Raw genomic sequence first — 22,649 nt, 5'->3', positions numbered from 1 at the left:
AAAAACACCCTTTTCCCAAATTAATGCAGATGGGCATTAAAAAATCAAACAAACCCATAGCAAAAAAGAAATTGATAAAGTCCTCTAACAAAAAAACAAAGAGTCAAAACAAAGAACTCAGGACCAGGTAGCTTCACAGCAGAATGCTACCAAGTATTCAGAGAAGAGCAGACACCAATTCCATACAAACTGTTACAGAATATGAAAGAGACAACAAACTCCCAAATGCATTCTATGAAGTCAGCATAACCCTGATACCAAAAACAAAGACCCCACAAAGATACAAAACCACAGACCTATAGTCCTCATGAACACAGATGCAAAAATTCTCAACAAAATCCTGGCCAATTTTCAACAACATATCAAAAAACGATACACTATGACCAAGTGGGGTTCATATCATGAATGCAGGGATGGTTCAACTTTTAAAAACAATTAATGTAATCCACCACAAATAAGAAAAAGGATATGACTTTATGATAATACAAATTGATGCAGAAAATGATTTGACATTACCCAACACCTATCCCTAATAAAAAGCACTCTACGAGACAGGAATAAAAGGGAAATCACTCAACACATTAAAAGTTATATATGAAAAACCAATAGCCAATATTATACTCAGAGTGAAAACATTGGGAACCTGATGAGGATCTCTTGTCCCTAGTCTTATTCAACATTGTCCTGGAAGTCCTTGCCAGCACCATGAGGTAATAACAAGAAATCGAGGTAGTACAATTAGGCAAAGAAGAAATTAAACTTTCATGAATTGCAGAATGTATGACTTTATAGAGAGAGAATCCGAAGGTGTCCACAATAGGATTGCTGGAAACAATTGAGAGGTTTAGTAAAGTTGCAGAATGCATGATTAACAAGCAAAATTCAATTAGATTCCTATACACTAGTGATGAGAATTCACAGACAAAATAAATTAATGGAACCTATTAAAAAGCTGAAATACTTTTAGGGATAAACCTAACCAAAGAAAGAAAAGACCCATACAAAGAAAACTATTATTTCAAGAACCAAAAGAGACTTACCCAAATGGAAAAATATCCTGAGTTCATGGATAGGAAGACTCAGTATCATCAAAATATCAACAGTACCTAAAGCAATCTACAAATTCAATGCAATCCTGATCCAACTCCTAACATCTTTCTTTTTTATTGTTGTTCATTTTAGTTTTTATATATTGTATTTTTGTCTTTTCTTTCATTCTTTTTTTAAATCATTTTATGGTGGGCTCATACAACTATATCACAATCCATACATCCATCCATCGTGTCAGGCACATTTGTACATATGTTGCCATCACTGTTTTCAAAGCATTTTCTTTCTATTTGAGCCCTTCCAACATCTTTCTTTAAAGAGATGGAAAAACTAATTGCCAAATTCATATGGAGAGGAAAGAAGCTCAGGATAAGCAAAGAACTCAAAAAGAAGAACAAAATAGACTAGAACCCCAGACCTTGATGCTAATCCGTTCTAGAAGGATCGAGATATGATGCAGTCGAGTTCCAAATCAATTTTTCCCATAAAAATAACTGAAAAGGGATTAATCCATTCTCGACCACCAAGTTTTTACCCTAACCTTGCCTTTTTATATAAACCACACAGAAATTTCAAAGTAAACAAATTCAGAGTTGAATGATATCATTTAAGTAAGAAACATAACATTAAAACAGTTTTTAACAACAACAAAAAAGAGTTTTTAACAACTACAACATAGACCTTACCTTGAGATTGATGAGGATCTGAATCTGTGGACACAGATGTGGAGAGGAGTCATTGTTTCGAAGAGGAAGCCCCTTCCATAAAATCAACTGGTAGCTGCTTTTCGGGAGTTTTTCCCCTTTTACCTTTTTTTCACTAGGACCCACCTAGCTTTCTCTAAAATAAAAGTTGGTCTAATGTGGTATGTTGGCGTTTCCTTAACTGTTTTCTAAAAGGGTTTACTAAAATGTCATCAACAATATCGATAACACGGTTAACCGGTTCCTCATCATGATGATTCTTTTCAAAAAACGTTCCTAGGACCCATGTTTTTTTCCCTAAAGATAGTACAAAAAGCCACAAAACTAGGAAAATTATAGCAAAACGCTTGGAAAACAGCCACAAAAGGTTTAAACAATACACACGAATGGCACCAACTAATGCTGAGTTACCGAAACATGAGCTGCTGTTGTTTACAAAAATCACATGGGCTGGGTCGGATGTCAATGTTTTGTTCAAGATGTGATGCAAAATTTGCTCAACATTTCATGTTGCAATATGATTATGTAGAGTAGTGATGTGATTGAGTACTGGGGTTCTATTGTAAGTGGTCTTGGACTACCTGACCTCAAAGCCTGCTACACAGCCACGGTTGTCAGAAGAACCTGGTACTGATATAATGGAGCAGAACAGAAACCCCCAAAATAAAAAACACGCATACAGGCAAAGGCTTTTTTTTTTTTTTAACAAAGGCCTAACAGGCATTAAATGGGAAGGGAATGCCCTCTTCAATACATGACTCTGGAAAATGGGATATCCTTCTGCAGAAGAATGAAACAAGACCCATGTCTCATCCCAAGCACAAAGACAAACTCAAGGTGGATCAAAGTCTTAAATGTAAAACCCAAAGCTATCAGGGTCATCAATGAGAAAACTGGGACAAATCTAAGAGCCCTAGTGCAGGGAATACATAGGCAACCAGATGTAACAAAGGAAGCACACACCATGGCAGATGAAATAAATTAATGGTACCTATTAAAAATAAAACATTGTATACATAGAAAAATTTCATTAAAGGAGTAAAATGAGAGCCCACAGATTGGAGGGAAAATATTTAGTGATGACATAGCAGGAAAAAGATTCATTACTAAAATCTGCAGTATGCTACAAGGCTACAAGAAAACAAATAACTCTGAGACGGTGGGCAAAAGACCCGAACAGACAACTCACAAAGGATGACACCCGAGTGGCTCATAAACACCTGAGGAAACACTCTCATTAACTATCTTTCCAACACCTATACCCCTGGTCAAATTCAAAAACAAAAACAGAGAACAACAAATGCTGGAGAGGGTGTGGAGAGATTGGAATTCTTATACACTGCTAATGGGTTTGTAAATACGTACACCCACCGTGGAAAGCAATATGGTGATTCCTAAAACAGATGGCAATAGAAATACTATAGGATTCGGCCATACTATTAATGGGCATATACCTCAAGGTAATAAGAGACAGATCACGAACAGACATATTCTCCCCCATGTTCATTGCATTACAGCACACGATAGCCCAAATTCCTATCAGTAGAAGACTGAATTAAAAACCTTTGGTATATACACACAGTGGAATACTACACAGAGGGATCTGGAAGACAGTATGCTGAGTGAAGTTAGTCAGTCACAAAAGGACTGCTGTAGGACAAGCATCAGGATGGACACAAGCTCAGACTTGTGTCCAGAGTAGCCAGACATCCTGGTAGAGAGCCCGACTGGTGCCAATGAACATCCTCCCTAGGGGTGGGTATACCTTGAAGGTCACTTAGACAGAGGGCTCTTCATAGCAGCTGGGATCAATTGTCAAGGGAGGGGGAGGGGAGTGCTGACCACTTCATGGCTGCCATCAAAAGTTATGATGAGATCCCCATGGACAGGTAGACATCCCTATCAGAGGGATATGGATGGGTAAGTCAAGTTGGGAAAGGGGAAAGAGAGCTGACAAGTCTGGGAGACGACAAGAGCAAGTCTGTGGGTCAAATAAGGGGAGAATCAACCTCCAAGTGAGGGTTGGGGTGGGTGGGGGGAGTTGTGGGGAAATGCTAAAAATACTTTGAAGGACTCTAAGGAGGGAGTGTCCCTGGTAATATACACTGAACAGACCACATTGGCCCAGGTTTTTGGACACACCCTGGGGACCCAAGCCAAGTGCCATAGAACACTGGGGCATTGAATCCTAAATCTTCAAGATGCACAACCTTCTCCAAAGGCTGCACCAGAGGGATCTGATGTGGAAATTCCACTAAGCGAATTGGACTCTACCACAAACACACCTGTAACCTGAGGATTTAAGATGGAAAATTCATGGCGATTGAAGAAGCAGAAGACAGCTACACCAAATGTATTGAAGTGTTGTTTCAGTAGGCAGACAATCACTGACACTGTACATCAATGCCCTATATGCTGTATTAAGATATATATTATTCTGGCAAACCTGTGATTGACTTTGTCAATGGATAGTATTGTAAATTTGCCCTCACAACAAATTGCCATTGTTTGTGTAAATAATGTCCACCAAGAAAATGATTTATTCTGTACAATGTGAATAATTCAAGTATTGCAATATGTAGTTACCCTATACTGGTCCGCTATCCATCTCTCAACAGTGTTTTAGCACCAGAGGATTATCAATAACAATTTAAACCAAATATCTTTATTCTCCAGGGAGATGATCAATAAGACTCTCTATTATAAATTAATAAGGAGGTCTCTAAATGGAATCAAAGGCAGATTATAAAACATAGATCCAGGAATGGGTTTCGGACTGACACTTAATCCTAGCTCCAACTAAACAACAATTACTTCTTACATCACAGCCCTGCTCAGCACTTGCCTTCAGGAAGGGAACACAGAATATGGGTGTTATAGCAAAGGGTGGTAAAGAAATAACGTCTGAGGTCCTAAAGGCTTATTTCCAAAAAAAGAAGGCATTGAAGTGAGATGTCCACTAAGTCTACATGGAAGACGCACATCAGCATCAGTGACTAAAGGAGTATAAATCATATAATCTGAAGCCAAAGGAGGGAATAGTATCAGAGCCCAAATTGTGAGATTCTGGTTTGCAGAAGGCTATGGATGACATTAGAAGGCCAAGCTATATTTGTGAGATCTACACAGGAAATGAGCCTCTGATGATTTCCCTCTATCCATAATGGAGGCATGGGAATAGCCTGGTTACCAAACAGTACACTGGAGAGATGACTGGAGCAGATCAAAATGATAAGCCTGACCTGAATAGTTAAACTTTGTCGCTTGATGCCTCCTCTCAACCAAAGAACTGTATCCTGAATTGTTCCTGATCCTGAATTTTTTTTGTTTTAACTTTTTTTTAAAACATTTTAGTAGGGGTGTGTAAGAATTCCAAGCTCTCCACACCCTCTCCAGCATTTGTTGTTCTCTGTTTTTGTTTTTGAATTTGACCAGGGGGATAGGTGTTGGATGGTATCTCCTGGTGGTTTTCACTTGCGTTGCCTAGAAGGATTGTTAATGAGAGCAATCCATAATACATCAATTGTGTAAAGCACGTCTGTACATTCATTGCCCTCATCATTTTCAAAGTATTTGCTCTCCACTTAAGTCCTTGGCATCAGGTCCTCTTTTTATCCCCCTCTCTCCCCTCTCCCCCCTCCCTCATGAGCCCTTGATAATTTATAAATTATTATTTTGTCATATCTTGCTCTGTCCTACGTCTCCTTTATAAACCCCATAACTCTGAGTAGTGTCTGTGGGTTTTATGTGATCGTTGCATTGAATTTTGAATCCAGCAGAGAAGTAGAGAGTGCCATAGAGAGACAGCTGGTGTTAGAATTGGTAAAAAGAGATGTGCGCTCTCCACCTCATAGAAATAATCCTTGGGCTGATGTTGATAGTGATTCTTTGTCCTCTCCCTCCTGAAGTTAGATGATACTACAAGCCAAAGCCCCCATGCCACCATTTTGGTACTGATTTTTCCAAGATTTAGTGTATTTCATTGAATAAAATATTTCTTCATTTACTTCACACCTCTAGGACAGTTTACTTTGGTGAGCTCACGATATTCCAGAGATCTAATACTCAATTTTGTGGACTCAGAATCCTGATTTGATCAATACTCAAAGAGCCCACACCAGATAGATAGATAGATAGATAGATAGATAGATAGATAGATAGATAGATAGATAGATAGAGATAGAGATATTACATCAATGCTATATTTTACCGAATAAGACAAAGCATAGGATTTTCTTGGCTGGTATCCTCATGAAAGCAGATCCTAAACCTTGTCCTCTGAGGTCCCGTTAGATGGGTCCACACCAACAAATCATGGGTTAGTATGGATTGCAAAGCATGCTCTTGTTCCAGGTGGTCTTGTGTTCAAGACAGTTTAATCCTAGACATTTTCTTGGTGAGCAAAGAAATCAATCAATGGGATATTATTGATTACAGCAAATGCTTAATGTAGATTAGATTCAGATAGGCTGGCAGGCTCATGTGCCCTCAGAGGAAAAGACGAAGAGTGTACTTTGCCTCCCATCTCTTCATTCTGCCCTGACTCATCCCTCCTCTCTCTGTTGACACTTCATGTGAGTGGATTTGTGATTATTTCTCCTTAGGTCTCTGTCGGGGTACCCCCCACTCCTTCTTGTCTGACTCCTGGAAGAAAATCTAAAAAATTGCCTCCACCTCTTAGGGTGAGTCCTCATTTGCTCACTTCCAAAAAAAAAAAAAACAAAAACGAGCTTCCTGCATTGAAATGTGCTCTTGCTGAAAATGGTAACCCAGTTGCCCTGTTTGGAAACTTCCTCCTTACCCAGACCTTCATCAAGGGCTTGTCCCCATCAGCTTTGCGTGAGGTATGAAAGGCTAGCCTTGTTCTGGCGAAAGGAGGCTGAAGTTCCTACAACTGAAAAACCGCAGTTCTGATCACTAAAGCACACATTTCTCAACCTTGTGAAGACACTCGGGGTGCTGTGGGAAAGGCAGGCTGCCAGCTGCCTACCAGTCAGCTTGTTTTCTCCAAGCTTCTGGCTCAGTTGAAAAGGAAATGAAAACTTTATTTTTAATTTTCAGTTATGATCAACAATGTGTGCCGAAAACTCAGTCATGCACGGATGTACCACCCTGCAGGGTCCATGCCCACCCCAGAGCAGCTACCGCACGTAACCATTCTGCAAGAGTGACTTCAGACTTTGGATAAAGTCCTACGGGTCTCTCAAAAGTGACCAACCTACAGCAACTCTTACGTATGCACACCCCCTACTGATTTAGGCAGTATCTTAGCCCACAGCTTACACCCCACTGAACTACTTTCATGAACTGACTCCCTATGGGCATTATCACTGATGTGCAAAAACAGCGACTCTCCTGTGGATTTAGGTCACTTTATGAAATGATATGCTGAACCAGTAAGCGAAAGAAAGGAAGTTAAAGAAAGTGGCAGCATTCTCGGTTGCTTAAGAAAACAAGACTCTTCAAGGAAGACAACTTGGCATTTCTCCAAGGCCCCATGGGGAGAATCTAAAGAAAACTGGGGACCCTGGGAAGCAAGCAGACCCCAACTTGTTTTGTTTGGCTCTCGTGGCATTGTTTGCTTTGCTTTGTTGTCATCAAATAGATATAACAATATATTTGCCATTTTAGCTGTATAATTAGTGACATCAATCCCATTTACCATGCTGTGCAAAGGTCAGTTTCTAATTTTTTTTATTAACCCAAGCAGAAACCCTGTATCCATTAAGCAATAATACTCCAGTCCCGCTTTCCCCCTTGTAGCCACTAAAGACCTTTCTGCCCCTGTATTGTCTATTCCAGGTACTTCATATAAAGAAGATTAAAAAATTGTTCACCCTTTTGTGCCTGACTTATTTCACCCTGCATAATGTTTTTCAAGTCCATCCATGTTGTGACATGCATCCGAACGCCATCTTTCTTTATTGTCTCATACTCTTCCGTTGTACGATTGCGCCATATTTGTTCATCATGATGACCATTTGAGCCACTCTCATCTTTGTCTATTGTGAACCATGCTGAAGTGAACACTGGTGTACAAGTTTGAGTTCCTGCTTTCAAGTCTCTTAGGGTAAAATTGGGAGCAAAGTTGCTGGGACACGCGGTGGTTCCATGCCTCACATTTTGAAGAGTTTTTATACTATTTTCCACTGGCTCTCCCATTTTCCATTCTCGTCATCAAAGCATAAAGGTTAACATTTCTCCACAACCTCCAAAATGTATTCCGTGGTAACAGTCAGTAAGAGTGAGGTATGAAGAGTTACATTAGTTGCCAACATTCAAAAGTGAAGATACTACTGGTTTTAGCTGGGTGATCAGGCTAGACTGAACCCATAACTCCATGCTGCTGCCTGTGGAGTTGTGAACATCCACTCCTCAAAGTAAGTGTACCATGTCCAGGACATCACAGGCAGGTGTGGCAGGTCATTGTATACGTTTCAGTTTCTGACCCTGTTCTAGAGCAAATAAAACATGCATTGCACACTTGGACCAGAGCAATTAAGATGCAACAATTTCAAATATAGTTGCCTGCTGTGAGAAAATTCTTCCAAATGCATTCTTTTGTATGTGGTTCATGTATATGTGTGTGTGTGTAAGGAAGAAGCACACCAGCATGTGCGATCACAAGGGGTCAAAGGTACTACATATCAGCACCAAAGAACAAGAAATCATATCATCGTGAATGAGGTGGAGTGCATGATGGGGACCCAATGCCCATCTGGAGACATCTGGACATCCCTTGCAAAGGGGTAGTGTGAAGGAAATGAGTCACTCAGGGTGAAGTGTAGCATTGATGAAACACACAACTTTCCTCTAGTTCTTAAACACTTCCTCCCCACCCACTACCATGATCCCAATTCTATCTTACAAACCTGGATAGACAAGAGGATGCACAGTGGTGCAGATAGGAACTGGAAGCACAGGGAATCCAGGACAGATGAACCCTCAGGACCAGTGGTGAGAGTGGTGACACTGGGAGGGAGGAGGGAAGGGGGTGTAGAAAGGGGGAACTGATTACCAGGGTCTACATATAACCTCCTCCCTGGGGGATGGACAACAGACAAGTGGGTGAAGGGAGATGTCGGGCAGTGTAAGATATGATAAAATAATAATTTATAAATTATCAAGGGTTCATGAGGGAGGGAGAATGCAAAAAAAAGAAAAATGAGGAGCTGATTCCAGGAGCCCAAGCAGAAAATGAGTGTTTTGAGAATGATGAGGACAATGAATGCATGTGCTTTACACAATTGATGTATGTATGGATTGTGGTAAGAGTTCTATGAGACCCAATAAAATGATTTTTTAAAAGAAAGAAAGCTCTATATGCAAGAGCAATTGAATATTGAGAAAACATCCCAGTCCAGTCTAGATCAAGTCCTTAAGTCCTATTATATTAGCCCATAGGTCCAATACCAGTATATAAATACATCTTCAGACTCACACAACACATGCAATGACTCAGAATGCAGGAAAATCCTAGGCCAGTGGGTGGAAAGTCTTGTGGATTCAGTGGCACTGGAAGCATCTCAGTGCTGGCAGAGGTCTCCATGTGGCTCCTTCAGTTCCAAGGCTCTAGCTGCATCAGCATAGCTCCATCGGGTTCATTGTCAGTAAGGTCTCACAGGAAGTATGCGTGTGTCCCACCTCCAGTAAGCTACTTACCTCCTAGTGCCTCTAAATGAGGTCATCAAGCTGTGACCTGATTAACAGGCTAAACTCCACCCCTTCACTCTTAAGTCTCAGATTGACGACAGACTATGTAACTAATTAGAGAAAATAAGAAATTCACATTATGAAATGGAGGAATAGCATTTACTTAATAAATATGTCACCTTGGGCAGCGAAACTTTCCTAGTGTTTAAGTGAGGACAGCCAGGTGAATTGTAAACCAACAAGTTGCCTGGGAGTCAACTCTGACACATGGTGGCCCAGCATATGTTGGAGTAGAACTATGCTCCAAAGCGTTCCCTACAGCTGATGTTTTAAAATCATTTTATTCGGGGCTCATACAACTCTTATCACAATCCATCCATTGAATCAAGCACATTTGTACATTTGTTACCATCATCATTTTCTTTTTTTTTCCCATCATCATTTTCAAAACATTGTCTTTCTTCTACTTGAGCCCTTGGTATCAGTTTCTCGTTTCCCCCCTCCCTCCCCTGCCCTTCCTCCCTCACGAACCCTTAATAATTTATAAATTATTCTTTTTTCATGTCTTACACTGACCGATGTCTCCTTTCAGCCACTTATCTGTTGTCCATGCCCCAGGGAGGGGGTTATTTAGATTATTGTGATCGGTTGCCCCTTTCTCCCCCTACCTTTCTCTTACCCTCCTGGTAATGTTACTCTCATTATTGATCCTAAGGGATTTATCTGCCCTGGATTCCCTGTGTTTCTGGCTCTTATCTGTACCAGTGTACATCCTCTAGTTTAGCCAGATTTGTAAGGTATCACTGGGATCATGATAGTGGGAAAGAGGAAGCATTAAAGAACTAGAGGAAAGTTGTATGTTTCATCGGTGCTATACTGCACCCTGACTGGATCGTCTCTTCCTTGCGACCCTTCTCTAAGGGGATGTCCATTTACCTACAGATGGGCTTTGGGTCTCCACTCCGCACTTCCCCTCATTTACAATAATATGATTTTTTTGTTCCTTGATGCCTGATACCTGATCCCTTTGGCACTTCGTGATCATACAGGCTGTTGTGCTTCTTCCATGTGGGCTTTGTTTCTTCTGAGCTAGATGGCCGCTTGTTTATCTCCAAGTTTGTTTATCTTTAAGACCCCGGATGCTATATCTTTTGATAGCTGGGCACCATCAGCTTTCTTCATGACATATGCATATGCACCCACTTTGTCTTCAGCAATCGTATTGGGAAGGTGAGCATCATGGAATGCCACATTAATAGATCAAAGTGCTCTTCCATTGAGGGAGTACTTGAGTAGAAGCCCAATGTCCACCTGCTACCTTAATACTAAACCTATAAATATACGCACATATATCTATTTCCTCATCCTCATATATAAATATACTTAAATATGTACATCCCTGTATTGGGACCTCTATAAATGCCCTTTGCCTGCTAGTTGCTTCCTCTATTTCCTTTTACTTTCCTCTTGTCCCACTATCATGTTCAGCCTTCATTTGGATTTCAGTAATTCCTCTCAGTTACATTGCCCTTGATCAAGCCCTATCAGGCCTCCTATGCCCTCCTTGCCATCGATTTTAGATCACTTGTTGTTCCCTTGTCCCTGGGCTTGTTAAAACCCACTTCTTTCTCCTGCCTCCCCCTCTCCCATGTCCCCCAAGAAACATCGATCCCATTGTTTTCTCCTCCAGATTGTTTATCCTGCTTATCTTATCTAGATAGATCTGCAGAGATAATAATATGCACAAAAAAACAAGAAAGAGCAAAACAAAGCAACAAAAGAAATGACTACAAAGAAGAAAGAGAGAGAGAGAGAGAGAGAGAGAGAGGCCTATAAATAGCTCGAGGTCTGTTTGTTGACTTTTAGGAGAGTTTTCTGGTTAAGTCTGATGGGGTGCCACTCCCTAGCCCCAAAGTTTACCTTTGGTATTCCCCGAGGACTTTGTTGCTCTGCTCCCCTTGCTGTTCTGTTGCACACCCTGGGTATTTTGCATTGGTGCGGTGGGGTCATATCATGCAAGTATGTTGAATTTACATCTTGGAGCACCGGGTTTAAGTCTGGGTCCTCTTTTCCTGTGGAGATATAAACAATGCCCTCCCCTTGGATGGGTTAGTGCCCTGTTCCCCTGATACCCATGTCTTTTTTTCCCCAAAATGCATTCTTAACCACATTTAGACAGTGCATTTGACAAATAACAACCAGAAAATCCCACTACCTTCCAGTCTATTCCAACTCAAAATAATCAAAATCCACAAAATCCAACTCAATGCCATTGAGTCGTTGAATCCCATCAAGACCCAATAAGGTAGGAATGCTCCCTATGGGTTTCCAAGACTCTAAATCCTTAAGGGAATAGAAAACCCCCATCTTTTTCCAGGAGAGTAGCTGGTGATTTCAAACTGAAAATCTTGCAGTTAGCAAGTCAAGGCGTAACCACTACCCCCACCAGGGCTCCTACCAGAGCTCCTGAAATTTGGCAGATAACAAACAGGGAAAGAACGCAGTGTGTGGTCAGAGAGCTCCTCCTGGAGGGTTGGTCCAGCACACACTTGATGGTTATATGCGCTCATTGTGACTTTCCGGCACCGAGCTCCCCTCTCCCTCTTAGTGCTCTCAGTAGACAGGCTCTCCCCACTCATGGGGCACCTGATGCTGAAAACCCATCAAAGACAGACAAAGGGCCACTTCTCCTTCTAGACATGCCAAAGCCTGGGACCAGGGCCCCGAATTGGACAGTGTGAAGGAGTCAGTGTTCCACATATCCACCCTCGCCCTCCACAGATGAAGGATTTGTGATGTAAAAGATTTACGATGTGGAAATCTGTGCCTGGAAATAACATTGAACCCTTCAGCTCCCGGTGCACCATCCATCACTGGCTATTGCCCAGTCTCAGGAGCAAAGGCTCTCCAAGTGACCAAGCTCACCCACGCCAAGCCCATGGCAAACCCCACCGTCACTCTCCTCAGTCACAGTACTGTTTCCAGGCCAGGTGTTTGGAAGGATGTGGGGACAGGTCAAAAGTCCCAAGTTAAGAAGAATATCTGCAGGTGGGCATCAAAGAGAGAGGAATACATGATTACAGAGTTGAATTTAACTGTCAAATGGAGTATTTGGAACGTACATTGCAGCCTTGAAGTTATTCTATCAAATGTGCCATTTAAGAAACTGTAAGAAGCAACTGTAATAAGAAAGACAAAGGGAACTCTGGATACTGTTTATGTCACGATGTCCCTGGAAAGAAGGGGTAGAGAGTTGGCCAGAGCTCTTCATTAGCCAGCACAACAGTGATATCCAACTTTCAGAAGTGAAGCCAGCACTTGGGCACAGAGCGATCTGATGTTAAAAGCTATCAGCGGAATACTTTTTTGTCATTTTTATTATCTTATGTAGAAGACTGAAAATATAATATGCTCTTAGAAACCATCTGGGAAAATCGATGAGAGTGAATAGGGGCAGAAAACATTGCAAAACACAATTCAGCATTTTCAAGAAGAAAACCTACCATTCTGCTTTCAAAATTTCTCTGTTGGAATTTATGACCCATCCAAGGACAACTGATAATTGAGTGGATGTTCCAACATGTCTCCAAAAACAATACTCCCACATGTCCAAGATTCCACCACTGCGAAACCTGGTATCCAACAGAGTGTAAAGAATCCCTCTATGGTAACCATGTTGTACCAAATAAATCCTACCGTTGTCACGGACTGGCCATGATTCTTTCCATTTCTTATGTGAGCTTTGAACAGACCATAAATCCATTGATGAATTAGTCAGATTCTGACCGCAATCCCTTCCACAAAGGCTAGGCTTGGCATAATGGATTTAAGCCCAGTGGCCATGGAAGAGGAAAATCAAACAAAGCCCCTCTTCATAAATTGGGGATGAGACATTTGGTGGAAATGCCACTGAATCCATATCTTGATCCATTGGTTAACCATTTAAACAGATGACAGGAAAGCTTATTCTTTCTTGGGTTCTGCTCCAACGTTGCCCATTGAGGTCCCGTAGGGCCCAGATTCATGCTCCCTAAAATGAAGGGTGAGATATATATGTAAGTCCCAACAGACTTCAAAATCTACATGATTTGACTTTGCAATTTTCAAGAAAAAGGGCCAGATGAGACAATAGCAAAACAAAAAAAGGGCAGAGAAAACTGGAGTGATATAGCAGACTGTCCTGTCCCATGAACTGAAGGAAAATAGAGTACTCTTCTTTTGCTTTGAGATAAGAATCCAGCCTCTAATTTCTAAAGAGAATCCCTGGGTAATGCAAGAAGTTCACTTACACAACTTCTAACCCAAAGGTTGGAGATTCAAGACTACCTAGAGGCACTTCGAAGGAACCATATAGCAATCTACTTAAGCAAAAAAAAGTCAAAAGGGGACAGGTAGCAGGGGAAGCCTGTCATTTATAGTTCTGCCTTGACCTACATGGACTCTCCATCAGCCACAGTCACCTTGATGGGAACTGGTCACTGGTTAATTTCTGGAGATTTGGTTTTCACACCACATTCAGGAACCCTAATATATCTCGGCTGGAAGTGCATCATCTCCCAAGCTGACAAGAGTTTCTTTTTTGCACACATATTTTCCTGGGATTAGTGAACCTTACTAAGGAGAGAGGCCACATTATTATTACTTGTTTTCTGCTCCTCATGTTAGAATGTTCGAGAAACAATGGGAAGACCATGTCTGGAAAGCAATAATTCCAGGAAAGGCCTAGGTGTGTCAGTGAAGAGCTAAATATTTATAAATATATGATGTAATATAGTCACAAAAACAGAAGGAAAAAAACCCTTCTGCTCCACTGGCGACAAAAAGGCAAAACAGTGTGCACCTAAGAGGTAACAAGGCTTCCTTTATTCCGTATGTCCCGGCCCCTTATGAAGACCGCAGACAGTTTGGAGCACTCCGAGTTCAGAGAGCATTGAGAAACTGGCAGCCTTCCAAGACAAGAGCCACAAAGTTGAGTTACAGGCTGTGAATGGTTGAGCAATGGAGGGAGGGCCAATAGTATTAAACATGAGTCGAGGCAGCATGTGAGTCAATCAAAGCAGAACAATCTGACAGTCATCGCAAGGCAGCCCTCATGAAGTGGATCTCTATTCTCCCAGGTCAAGGACCTGGGCCACTATAGAGCATACCAGGGCTCTTGTTGTTCAAAGAGTCAACAACATATTTAAAACCAATGTCTGTAGTTGCCTTACCAGGGTTAGAAAAACCAATTGTCAGAGACCTTGCCATGGGGAGAGGGGACAAGGTGGAATAGAAGCAGCCCTGAGGGGTGGCCAACCTCCGTGCTCCTCACCTCACCTCATCACTCCTCTCATCAGGACTGATCCCCCTTCCCCTCTCCTTCTCTCTCTCTCCCTCTTATGTTACTTCACCCCTTCCTTTCCACTGAACAGTCCTCAAGGGCTCTCTGCTAATTAGCTCCCCATCAAGGAAGACAACAAGATGGTCCAACAATATACCTTGAGATACAGTGAGTTTACATGTTAATCTCCAAGTCCACAGAATCTGTAAAGATGGAAAATTCAACCAATGATGATGGCTGTGGAAGCTTCAAGGGCAGGGACTCCAAAATCATGGGCAGGATCATTCCAGCCAAACAGTCAGGAGTCGAGGGCCACAGTCCTCTGAGAATTGTATTTCGCGCCTCCCCTTCTACCTAATCAACCTTGATCCTGGCCTACCGTGAAACACAGAAGTGCCTACTCTAAAAAAATCATAAATCCCTAACACAAAAGATGTACCAGAGTTACTGTTTTCTATCTTGTTCTTAGTCCTAGAGTAGCTAAAACACCAGGGCTAGAAATCTATGAGCTCAGAAAGCCTCATCTCTCTCTCTCTGAGATTGATTTGATTCAAACTCCTGCCCTTATGGTACCAGCCCAACATGTAACCCAGTAAACCAGAAGGACTCCTTTTGGGGAAGGGTTAGAAATAGGAAAACACTTCCTTCAGAAGTGTGTAGACCTAGCTTCACATTTTATTTTATAAAGGTTTGTATTTTTTAACTTATCCTCAGCCCTCTTCAGAGAGAAGAAAGCTAACCAGCACACTCAATCTGAGCCACACCAGCTACCCTGCTATCAACCTGAGCCACACCAGCTACACTGCTCTCGATCTGAGTCACACCAGCTACACTGCTATCAACCTGAGCCACACCAGCTACACTGCTATCAACCTGAGTCACATCAGCTACACTGCTATCAATCTGAGCCACACCAGCTACACTGCTATCAATCTGAGTCACTCCAGTTGCACTGCTATCAATCTGAGTCACACCAGTTACACTGCTATCGATCTGAGTCACACCAGCTACACTGCTATCGATCTGAGTCACACCAGCTACACTGCTATCGATCTGAGCCACACCAGCTACACTGCTCTCGATCTGAGTCACACCAGCTTGCTTTTAGGACTAGGGATTTCTAAGGAGCCTCACACCCTGGGGAACTATGATCCATCAAATTCTTTCTAGTCTATGTCCTTTTCCCGGCTGGAGAAAGAAATCACCATCATCCTGATTAATTTTTCCCACTGTGAGAGGCTCAGGGCCGGGCTTCTTACACTGTGGTCTTTGGATGCAGTTGCTTGATCACAAGCAAAGGAGCGAAAAGTGCAGCCGACACGAGGAAAGGTGTGGGGTTCGTGAAGCCCTCAGCAGGCTATGCATCGTCCCACTCCCTCCCAGCTGTCTTAAAGTAGAAGGAAATTCGTAGCTTTCACAGGCATGAGCAACACTCCGCTAAACGAAGGGGAGAAGCCACTCCATTGACGAGAACATCAAAACAAGACAAGTCATCTAGGAGACACCTAAGCACGGGCTGTTAAAGAATGGTTCTTAAGAATGGTTCAAAGTCAAATTTCAAATTGCTATGATTTGCTCTGATCTTTAAAAAACATATGTTTTTGACTAGCAGATTCAACTTGAAAAGACATTAAATATGAATACAATTCCAATTTTTTAAATTGTGAGGTTTTTTGGAACTAGACAAGTAATTCTAAAATGCTCGTATCTTTTTTTAAGAGAGGAGAGACAAGAAAACTCTGAAAAGGAAAATGAGGAAGACAGAGCCCTATCAGCTACGAAAACCTCCGCTGAAGATTCAGTAAAGATCTAGAGAAGGGCAGACCATTGGGAAAAAGTAGCAAGCCCAGAAATAGTCCAAGATGGCTACATCTTAAATCTATGCCGTAAAGATGGATGTTCATAAACGAAGTTTGTACAACTAGAGAGCCATTCAGAAAAAGGTACTCACACAATATGCCAGAATAAAACTCCAAATGGATCCAAGATTTAAATACTAAAAAAAATGAAACCTTACTAGAAACACACTAAAAAAATTCATGGGTAAATGCCTTCATAACCTTGAATGAAAAGGCCTTTTTAACTAAGACTCAAATTCAATAACCATTTTAAAAAATCAGTTAATATAAACATAAAAACAGAAGCTTCTTTCTATATGGCAAAATGGAAATAATAGATATTAAGTGATACTTATGGAGATTCGTGTTAATTCGAATAGTGGAAAATATCCCATTTAAAGAGATGCATACTGAAGTGCTTAAGACTAAAGAAGCATGGTGCTTATGTCTCTGCACACTCACACAGAGATAAGGCAAATGTGGGAAAGTTATCAGAGCTTGGATCTAGGCAGGTGGTCATTACACCTCATTGGTATAATTCTTTCCATTATCCTTGCGTTTTTCTTTTTATACTAAGAGCTTTAAAAATATCAAAACAAAATCCAAAGACAAATTATAGCTGGAAAGAACATTTGCGCTGTCAGACATAAGGGACTGATAAGCAAGAGGTCAGCAACAACTCAACCCCATTCGCTGCTCTGCAGGAAAGGACGAGGCCGTCTGTGTCTATAAAACTTGGCAGCCTTGGGAAATCTGTGGTGCAGTTCCACTCTGTCCAAAGGGTCGTTATGATGCAGAATAATCAACGTGATAGCAAGAGATTTGTTTGACTTTTGTTGTTGTATATATAAAGGACTTCTACAAACTAAGAAAAAAAGTTCAATCGCTTAACAGAAAAGTGGGCAAGAGAATACACAGAATAATAACTGCAAACATATGAGCAATCTCATAATAAAAGAGATTCGAATCAAAAACCACACTGAGATCCCATTTCTTACTTGACAGATTGGCAAAAGTATTCCCTGGTTCAGCCATCGGAAATGGGCATTCTCATACATTGCTGAAGGAAGGCACCATGGTGAAAGGCCAGTGGAGAGGGTATTACCAACATTAGGGTGCATGCACTCCAGTGATCTCTGTTCTAGGAACTTGATAAACTCAAACAAAACAAAATCCATTGCCATTGAACTCATTCACATCCACAGGGACCCCTTAAATACACCTACATCGTGACAGATGTACACGGTGATCGATGGAATGGTTGTGTTAGTCTGGGTACTTTTGAGAAATAAATCCACAGAAACTCATGTATAAGAGAGAGTTTTATATAAAGGTTCAGTGTGCATCAAGAAAACAACCCAATCCATTGCTGCCCAAGCCCACAAGTCCAACATTAACCCATATGTCGAACACCAGTCCACAAAGTCCTCCTCCACTTCACAGAACACACACTGATGCTGACTGCAGGAGGAAAGCTGAGTCAGTGAATGTGTGAGCATCTCAGCACTGGCAGGGGTCTCACAATAAACTAACAACCTCAGTTGTTTATTATAGTATAAGACTGCAAACAGCAAACAGCATGAATACAACCGCACATGTGGTTAGTTGCCATCAAGTCCCTTTCAACTCGTGGCAACCCTGTGTGTATAAGGTAGCTTCATCCCCTAGGCTTGTCAAGGCGGTGGCCTTGCAGAAGCGGATTGCTAAGGCTTTCTGTAGAGATGCTCTAGAGTGGCTACTAGTTGGACTGTGAGGTAGTTTCTTGTGCGAACCTGGCCGATAAATACATGTGGGTTAATTGAAGGCCAGCGGGATAACTGGCTCGGTGAGCCTTGCCTTTCTAGTTCTCAGGTCTCTTGCTTTCTGATGGTCGGACCAGGGTGCAGCCAGTTCCCTGCTTCAGCTGGCAAGGATCACTTCCTGCAAGACATCCCCAAGGAGAAGCCACATGGAGCTACCCCGATGCAGCCCTAGCTGCTGGAGCAGCCACGTGGAGGCCCCTGCCAGCGCTGAGATGTTTACACATTCACTGACTCGGCTTTCCTCCTGTAGTCACCATCATTGCGTGTGTTTTGTGAGATGCAGGAGGACTTTGTGGATTGGTGTCAGATATATGGGTTAATGTTGGACTTGTGGTCTTGGCCAGCACTGAGTTGGGATGTTTTCTTGATGCACACTTAACCTTTATATAAAACTCTCTCTTGTTATACATGAGTTTCTGTGGATTTGTTTCTCTAAAGTACCCAGATTAATACAGACTGCTAACCACAAGGTCAGCAGTTTGAATACACATGCTGCTTGGCAGGAGAAAGATGAGGCTTTGTACTCCTGTAAAGCGTTATCATTTTGAAAACCAATGGATGCAATTCTATTAGGTCTCTATGAGCCGGCATGAACTCCATGGAACTCAATGAGTTTGCCTGGGTGAATTAAACCTCCAACCTCTCCTGGAGCAGTTGGGACTTTTGCACAAGCACGAGAGGGCTTCTCAGTGAACTGACTCTAGGCAGCTAGACAGGAGAATAAGGAAGATTGTGTATAGCAGGGAGAGATCATCCAGCTAATATGCTAAATGAGAGAAGCATGGTGCTTCCATTATGCAAGGAAGAATATATATGCATATATCTATATACATACATACATACACACACATATATAATGTCTTCATATTTCCATAAAGAAGAAAGAAGCCCCGTTTGCAACAAGGAGGTCAACGATCAATATCAACCCTCTTTTTTCTACTTACACCATGTTCATATATTGTCTAAGAAAACAACAAAACTTACTTTAGTTACAAAAAAAAGAAAGAAAATAAATGGCCAGATTTCAAAATAAATGAATTTTAAATGTTGGTGATAATTTATTTTGAAGATTTTTCTATGGGTGGTCAGGTCAAAACCATGAATCCCTTAAGTCCCCTCTTGTAAATTGTGCAAAATAATAAATCAACTACCTACCCGGTGGATATAGTCCACGTGGAAAACTGGTCTCAACAATTCAGAACAAAAAAACTCCTCTCTCCAATAACTAGGAACAGGGGATTTTTATCTAAATTACCCAATTAGCTCTCCCACCTGACTTTGCTTGTGTAGACATGACCCAGGTTCCTCTCAGTGCCTCTGGGAGTCCTCTGACTGGTAAGCTCATACAATTCTTTCCCAATCATTCATAAACAAATATGGAGGTGAGAAAAGCATTCCCAGAGTACCCAGAGGACTGGCTGTCGTTCAGCAGAGCGGGATCTGCATCACTCTGCATGGGCCCCATCCAAAAGGCAACACAAAATACACCCACGCCCTGCGGAGCCACCCAGCAGCCCGAGGCCACACAAACTGACTCCATTAACTCCAGTTCTTTTCACGAGAGAGAAGGGGTTGGCCTTGATCAGGTTCCAAAGTTTCAAATGCCTGTCTGTGTGGGAATCCCTACCGCCCGTTTTTAACCCACCACCCTCATCCAGGAGCTGGTTTTCCTGGAAATAACACAGAAAAGCTTGCCAAGTGAAGCCACCTGCGGAGGTACCTTTGCAGCTTTCCAGGCTACCACACTGTCTAAGGAGGCGAAGATATGGACAGAGAGGCTCATGCAATTCCGCCGAGTGTCTGCCCACTTGCCCCACATCCTGATGCCCTGCTCTGGGCCTCTCCTCAGTAACCACAGACCATGGCTTCCTGTTGGTGGGCTTTGGGCTTCCAGCAAAGGAGAAACCTCAGGACACGCAATTCTTCTTGAAAACACAACGTGGAGTGAAATGCGTCAGACCCCACTTAAAACGCATAGGTCATTAGCGGCAAGTAGGAGCTGACATAGGGGAAGAATGCAAGTTATTGTTGAAGAGGCCTCAAGCGTGTTTGGGGCAATCCAAACCTTTCGAAATGGATGGAAGTGATGATGAATATAATTCATGTCAATAAATTATATATATATGTATATATAATATTAAAATGGCAAATGCTTACATATTTTTCTCCATGAAAATAAGAAAACCAAACCTAAAAGTTGTTAGAATGGCAAATATTTTGTTATATAAATTTTATCACAATAAAATTAAAATGCACATATACATTTGCATACCCAAATGTAACATTCCTGGGGCCAACTTCTCTGTCCTCTCACTTCTCACCGAGTGGGCACCCATTACTTCCATGCAATTGCTGGGTCAGTTCTATGAAGTCCTAGAGAGCATTCTACTGTCCCAGCCAGTTCCCATAGGAACAAACCCACCCATGGCCTTGAAGTTGATTCCGACTACTCATAGCAGCCCTATACAGGGTTTCTGAGACTTTTTGTGAGCATGAAGCCTCATTTTCCTCCCACAGAACAGCTCCTGGTGTTGAACAACCAACCTGGCAGTTAGCAGCCTAATGCTTATCCCATAGCACTACTAGCACTCCTGGAATAGACCGTACAACCATAGAGTAATTTCTTCTTCAATCGGTGTATTAGTCTGGGTACATTAGAGAATCAAATCCACAGAAACTCTTGTATAAGAGAGAGTTTCATGTAAAGGTTAAGTGCACATCAAGAAAACATCCCAACCCAGTGCTTCCCAAGACCACAAGTCCAACATTAACCCATATGTCCAACACCAATCCACAAAGGCCTCCTCCATCTCACAAAACAGATGCAATGACGCTGAGTGCAGGAGGAAAGCTGAATCAGTGAGAGTGTAAGCATCTCAGCACTGACAGGGGCCTCCACACGGCTGCTCCAGCACCCAGGGCTGCATCGGAGTAGGTCCATGCGGCTTCTCCTCAGGGATGTCTTGCAGGAAGTGAGCCTTGCCAGCTGAAGCAGGGAACTGTCTAAGGCAGCTGGACCCTGCTCTGATGCTCATCACAAAGCAAGAGACCCGAGAGCTAGAAAGGGGAGGCTCACAGAGCCATTTATCCCTATGCCCTTCAATTAACCCCACAAGTGTTTATCGGCCAGGTTGGCACAATAAACTAACTAACTCAATCATCCTAAATTCTGGGCCTTTTCTCCTATGTGTTCTTCAGCATTCTCTGGTTTTCTTTTGTAAAATAGAGGGCAGTAAAATGTTTAGAAAATGGAGACTTCCATTTTCCCCCAGCCTCCAGGAAATGTTCGGCTTAGGTTATTCCATGAATGCTGATCAGGAGCTTTTCTGAAGAGAGCTGAGGAGGAAAGCAAATCAGTGGAGTTCCGATCCTAGCTTTCCCAGAACCACCGTGTGAGAAGAGAGTTCTCATCGTTCCTCAAGGCTAGAAGTTTGATCCTAAAAGTTAGCGGTAACAACTAAGATAGAAAATAGCTATTGACGATGATACAAAAGTACTTTTCCCCCCACAGGAGTCCAAGGGATGTTGCAGACCTCGAGACGGAGGACAATACTAGCGCCTCCTGTAATACTAGCGCCTCCTGTTGCTTTCCTCGGCAACTGCTCCAGTCACAAACGTCTGCTCATGTTTCTAAGGAAGCTTCCCTGCTCACAGAACGCTTTGTTAAACAAAAGTATCAATATGTGAAGCTATTGCCTCTCTACATAGTATCATGTAGGTCTATGCACTTCTGCGTGAGGTGTTTCCATCTCTCTAGGCCTTCCCCAAAGAATTCTACAGGCTTCCATTTACACCACATCAAAACAGTAGGTTCTGACATTCTCAAGAGACTCGATTTGTGTTCCTTTGAAATGTCCTTTGTGTTTGGGGACCGCAGAGAAACCTGAAGGGGCAAGATCAGGGCCGCAGAGGGAATGGGGTAAGGTTTCCCACAGAAATTCTCTAAACCCTTGCTACCCTCAAAGAATGAGTTGGGATAGGAAAAAATTCTTGGCACAACTTCCCTGACCTTCTGCTCACCGATGCAGCTTGGCATGTTCTTTCGATTTCTTCCAAATAAGCCTCCAGGATTGTCCTTCGACTGAAACTATCAAGATTATTCCATTGGAATCCCAGGAGAAGTAGCCATGACCTTCTGAACTGACCTTTTTGCCTCTCCTTGGAGGGGACCAGCAGATTCTCTTCGAAGCACACCAGGGACACAGGGATCACTATGTCACAGAGAGACCTTATCTGCAGCCATCCGCTGATCTCAGAGACATGTTTAAACATGTTTTGTTTG

At 42.2% G+C, this 22,649-nt stretch overlaps 1 pseudogene; it reads right to left on the bottom strand.

Moving 5' to 3' along the window:
• Positions 1-20,186, bottom strand: part of LOC142440200 (large ribosomal subunit protein uL16-like) — a 139,874-nt pseudogene extending 119,688 nt beyond the window's left edge.
• Positions 20,187-22,649: the final 2,463 nt, after the last annotated feature.

The sequence above is a fragment of the Tenrec ecaudatus genome, chromosome 1, assembly GCF_050624435.1.
Source record: "Tenrec ecaudatus isolate mTenEca1 chromosome 1, mTenEca1.hap1, whole genome shotgun sequence".
Classification (NCBI taxonomy): domain Eukaryota; kingdom Metazoa; phylum Chordata; class Mammalia; order Afrosoricida; family Tenrecidae; genus Tenrec; species Tenrec ecaudatus.
This window is presented reverse-complemented; position numbering and strand designations above follow the sequence as displayed.